Below are 6000 nucleotides of genomic sequence, written 5' to 3'. Positions count from 1 at the left end.
ATGATAAGAGAATGCTATTTGCAGCAACATAGATGGACCTAGAGATTTCATACAAAGTGAAATAAGACAGAGAAAGAGAAATATCATATATCACTTTTATGTGGAATCTAAAGAAATGCACGAATGAACTTATTTAAAAAACAGAAACAGACTCGGACAGAGAAAACAAACATGGTTGCTTGTGGGGAAAAGGGATGAGGGAATAAATTGGGAACTTGGGATCAGCAGATAGAAACTACTATATATAAAATAGATAAACAGTAAGGTCCTATTATATAACACAGGAAACTATATTCAATATCTTGTAACAACCTATAATGAAAAAGAATATGAAAATATATAGAGATATATATAACTGAATCACTATGCTGTATACCAGAAACTAGCAATATTGTGAATCAACTACATGTCAACAAAAATAAATCAGTAAATAATAAAAGGATGTGCTTTATTTCTTAGGATGTTTGTGACCTCAGATCAAATACTCAACATATGATAAGTATATATGTAGCTATTGTCTGTGTGGTACTTCATGAATAACCAGCTTTACTAACCTTGACAAAAATTGGTGGACTTCGGTATTTAATTCCACAGTCATATGTTTTTATCTTCTCTGTCAACTGCTGGCTATTCATGTCCTCTGGTAGTTTTTGCTAAACAATACTGTAGAATTGTTTCCCCCTTTTTAAAATTAGTTTGTGAGTGCCACTTTATCTCAGTAGTAAGAAGTTACTTATGTAAGGACATTGTTTTTGTTTGTCAAGAGCACATTTCATCCATAGAAAGGCTGATTCAGAAACTTCGCATGATTCAGGGCACGGTTTGCAGACTTAACACAGTAGGAGTAAGTGCCCTGACGAGACGACCTCTCTCTTAAACTCCCTGGTTCTGCATATATCAGCCGGTTTAGGACTCTGTAAGAACTGGACTGTAAGCCTCACTAGGGTAGGAATTAGGTCTGATTTACATATTGCTGTAGCTTTAATGTTTAGCTCAGCACTGGCCCAAGAAGGAGCTGTATAAACATTTATATTCCTTTGTTATTGCTGCTACAGTGAACTGTCTCACATTTGGCCACTTAAATAGAAATCTATTACCTGACAGTCCTGTAGGTCGGAAGTCCATCCCCCGGGAGTGTGACGGGTCTGAAATCAAGTCTCAACAGGGCTTGTGTTCCTCCTGGAGGCCCCAGAGGAGAACCTGCTCCCTGGACTTCCCTGTTTCTGGTGGCTGTCACACTCCCCCAACTGTGGCCCCTTCCTCCAGCTTCAAAGCCAGCGAGGAGGCAGCGAGGTGATCCTCACACCACCGTCTTTCTGCAGCCAGGAAAGGCTCTCTGTTTCTAAGGACGCCTGTGGTCAGATTGGGTCCACCTGGGTAATCCGAGCACCTCTTCCCACCTCCAGGTCCTTAACCTTAATCACACCTGCAAAGTCTCTTTTGCCAAGACAGTAACATAGTCACAGGTTCCAAGGATTGGGGTGTGGGCATCTTTGGGAACCTACGAAATCTTTTTTAAATAAAAGAAGACCCCTGGGACCATCATTAATTTTCAGCTCCAACTCCGGTCAGCTACTTCTAGCCCGCCAGCTCCGCAGCTGGGCACGGCCGCATCCACGGGCATGCCGCGCTCTGGTGGGTCTGGCCCCTTCTTCCCCGGGACTCTTTGGCCTCTGTTCCTCATCACTGCACCTGGCCCCAGGTCTATGACGCAGGTCCTCGTCCTCAGTGAATGAGGGTTTACGGCTCCTGGGCACGTAGCTGGAGGAAGCACTGATTCAAAAAGGTACACACACCCCAGTGTTCATAGCAGCACTGTTTACAGCAGCCAAGACATGGGAACAGCCTAAATGTCCATCAGCAGATGCCTGGAAGAAGAAGGTGTATGTACCGTGGGTGAGGGAGGCTCTTCCCAGGTGACCTGCCGAGGTGGCGAGTGCTGCGGCTTCCCCACTCCCGTGGTCCCCCGTGCGGGGCACACCAAAGCCATGCTGCCCGCGTCCCCTGCACAGGGTTTCGAGTCAACAATGTTGTGCACATTTACGTATGGCCTGTGGGGCCCTGACATGAGCCCATAGGACTGGCTCGGGGTCAGAATCCAGCTACAAACACGAAGTGGCTGCCAAGCTTAATAATCAGATCAGCTCATGTTTGATCCGTCCTTCCCGACAAGGGGATGTTTCTCCCTCCATTTCCTGGACACACAGTTTTGGTGGTGTGTGGGCATGCCTGTGCCCCAGCCCAGGTTTACACGTGGCCTGCCCACATCGGGGCATTTGGTTTTCCTGCCCTGAGCGGATCACAGGCAACACATCTTGTTGTTTGATGCTGGAAGTATGATGGCAAAAGCAAAGAAGGACAGTTTCTCATCCTTTCAAAAATATTTACTGGGTGCATAGTAAGTTCTAAGTTCTGTTCGAGGTACTGAGGATATGACAGTGACAAGAAACGAAAAGACATTTTGACCAACAGCCTGACATGATAAAGAAAAGCCGATAGCAGCGTTCCAAGAGCAGAGCCACCAGGCAGGACCAGCAAGCCACAGCTGGAGGCGCCCGGCCCCCGGCCCGCGCGGGGCTGCCCTGGGCGCTGTTCACCAGCAGCTCAGGAGCACGTGTCATGGAGCGATGGCGTCTCCGCCAGGAACCGCTCTAGGCGCGCTCACTCCTCAGGACAACACTGCAAGGCAGCTGTCACTGTGATTATTATTCCCATTTTGCAGGAGGGGAAATCGAGGAGGGTGAGCAGAAAGGGTGTCTTGCCTCCCAGTCACAGACGGGAGTGGCAGAGGCAGGGCTGGAACCCAGTCATTCTGGGACTAGAGTCCACGCTCTAAACACCAGGCCACACTGTAAGGAAATGTGCACTATGTCTCGGAAAGTGTCTCATGAAACGGTTAGAATAAAAAGAAACGTCCTTACATCCTGATGAGTCGTGAAGTCTGTACCCAGGATGAGGGTACTTCTCTGTAAGTGGCATGCTTCAGTTTTAAACAGATGACTCCCTTGGTGTCTAAAAGGCTGCATCTAAATTAGCTGCAAATTTTATGGAAAAACGCTTTTTCCTGATGGTGCTCTTGGACTGTATTTACTCATAGGCGGGTGAATGGGGCAGGCGTAAGGGACAGGACGAGAGGGCTGGATGGTGCGGGCGAGGAAGCGGTGGTGGCTTCCAGTGGGCAAGAAGGCCCTGGAGGGGTCATGCTTCTTCATGCCCTGTCTTTCTGATGCTCTGACATCAGGGCCTTCCTGACCCTGGAGAGACCGCCCTCCCGGCGTCAGCGAGCTCCTAGAGGCAGCAAACGGCTCACGGGATGGGGGGCCTTCCATACCACAAACTCGCCAATCTGGAGTGGAGCCCACCCCCTTCTTTGTCAGTGCCTCCCACTCCCAGGGGTCTCTGCATCCCTGATCTAATCATCCCAGGGTCGGGCATCACTAGGTGCGACCCCTACACCGCAGAGCCCACTGAAATCACTCTAATTTAATCCTGCGTGCCTGCTTGCCACGCCCTCTGTTCTTTCCCGAAAGAGCCACAGTAAAACTCCTCGCCCGCAAGCCCCCCTGCCTCCCTCTAGGCCGTCCCCGGGCAGCCCCTGCGTGAGCGCCCCTGCCCTTCCCACAGCAGCCACGCCCTGATCTGCTGGTCTCACCCCGTCCAAACAATGATGAAGCCTACATTTCACACGTTCTGCTCAGTGTTTCTACCACGTATTTTTTCTCGTTTGTGACACACTTGGGTAAGTAAGCTTCTTATAGAACGACACTCAGCGTTTTCTGACTCCTCGCCCTGGGCGAGATGTTTCTCGGTGCTCTGACATTTCAAACATGGAGAAGGCATGGCTTTGTTTGGCAAGGGCTTTTCCCACCACAGGAGATAATCCCGTACATTGAGAACGTACGCTTAGAGGAAGAATGTGTGTGCCGTCAAAGGGGGTCAAACGAGAGGCTTTGGAAGTTTAGAAGGAAGGACGTAGCCATTGAACCTTGTTAAGGTCAGGGAAGACTTCATGAAAGAGAGGTCATCTGACTTGAGCCTCAAGGGTGATGGGGCATTTGGAGAAATGAACGCGATTTCAGGCAGAAGAAACATGATTAATTTTAACTGAACTACATAGAGGACCAGAGACAGAAGGTTAGAAATCCTGACCAGTCCCACTGGGTAGAAGTGTGGGATCGAAGCTGGGAGGAAGAGAGAACCCCAGAGACGGAGAGTGAGGCTTTAGAAGACCCCGGCTCAGGAACTGAGGATGAGTGCAGGAAGAGGCTTAGGTGCTGGTTGAAGCGCAAACAGGTTACGTAATTACTAATTACGTATGACTAGACTGAAATATTGGTAAGTGGAAAAACCACTTCTGTCTTCCTTCTGCAGCCAGAGGTTGGAAGACATGGTAAGTCGGCCATAGACCCTGCAACTGCACGGAACCTTAGGTTCTGGCTCCTGCCCTCAGCGCCACCACTCAGAGTTGGCTGGAGCTTCTGGAAGAGAAGGCTGTCACCAGGAAGAGCCGAGCAGCCCTGCAGCTCCCAGACCCCGTCTCACCAGCCACGGCCTCACGTGGGGCTGCTTCGTCGGGGCTGCGAAATCTGTGCTGTGCGCTGTGGTCTGTGGGTGGATGCTACATTATCCCATATTTGCAGAATTCAGAACAGATCCTGCGTTTTGTAACTCAGAGAAAAATCTTGGGGATTTTCCAGTGAGAGCCCAGTGTTAGGCTTTGTCTGATATGCAGGGTTAACGCCCTCCAGAAAGCTCGGGCTGGTTTCGCATTTCAGTGTGTGTAATGACCAAGGGACCAAACCTGCATCAAGCTCTTCAGAAACAGGAATTCTGATGGGGCTGGTAGAGTTGGTGAAGAACTTTGGGGGCCTGGATCGAGCACAGGGTTGTAGGTGATCAGGGGGCCAGCCACATGCTGACAAAACCGATTCAAAGGAAATGTCATTAGCGTTGGAGGAAGAACTGTGCAGAGTTGTTTTTTGGCTTGGCTGCTGAGTTGCTCTCTGGCCTGGGTCAGGGCGGAAGAGGGTTGTCCAAAGGTGGTTCCAGAAGCCTTCTGTGTTGCCTGGACTGTGAACTGACAGTGGGCATCCCCACCTTGTCCCGGTAAGAAGGGCTGCCCCCAAGATCAACTCTCCATTGTCTTCTTCCTCCCAGGAGAGGGGCAACATCCCACGAGCCCCGCGTTCTTGAGTTGCTTGGCAGCTGGCATTCCCAGATACTCCTGCAAGCAGCCGACACCCCACAGGGAGACGGTCTGGCATCTCTGACTAGGCACTTCCTCAGGCTTGCTTTATAAAAGGCAGCAAAACGGTAGACGACCTTCCCCTGGAAGGCAGCCCTGCACTCAGGGGACACGGACGGATGGGAGACTGGTGCCTCCTCTTCTCTTGCTGCCTCTGATTTTTCCAAGTTTTCTGTTGCATCTATAAATATTTTTTCTGAGTATCCTATTTATTTTATTTTCTAATTATGATTTATTTCATTTTTTTAAATTGAAGTGTAATCAGTTTACAATGCTGTGTCGCTTTCTGGTGTCCAGCAGAACATTTCAGCCATACACATACAGACATATACTCCGTGTCATGTTCTTTTTCACTGTAAGTTACTACAGGATATTGAATACAGTTCCCTGTGCTCTACAGTAGGAACTTGTTGTTTCTGTGTTTTATGTACAGTAGTAGTATCTGCAAACCTCAAACTCCCTGTTTATCACTCCCCGCCCCCTTTCCTCCTTGGTAGCCGTAAGTTTGTATTTTATTTCTGTGGGTCTGTTTCTGTTTTGTAAATAGGTTTGTGTTGTATTTTAGGTTCCACATATAAGTGATATCATGAGACATCTCTTTCTCTTTCTGACTTACTTCACTTAGTATGATCATCTCCAGGTCCATCCATGTTGCTGCAAATGGCATTATTTTATTTTTGTTTATGGCTGAGTAGTATTCCATTGTATAAATATCCCACAGCTTCTTTATCCAGTCATTTGTCGATGGACATTTA

Source organism: Vicugna pacos, unplaced genomic scaffold (assembly GCF_048564905.1).
Source record: "Vicugna pacos unplaced genomic scaffold, VicPac4 scaffold_21, whole genome shotgun sequence".
Taxonomy (NCBI): Eukaryota; Metazoa; Chordata; class Mammalia; order Artiodactyla; family Camelidae; genus Vicugna; species Vicugna pacos.
The sequence above is the reverse complement of the archived record's forward strand: the minus strand, read 5'-3'. Positions refer to the sequence as shown.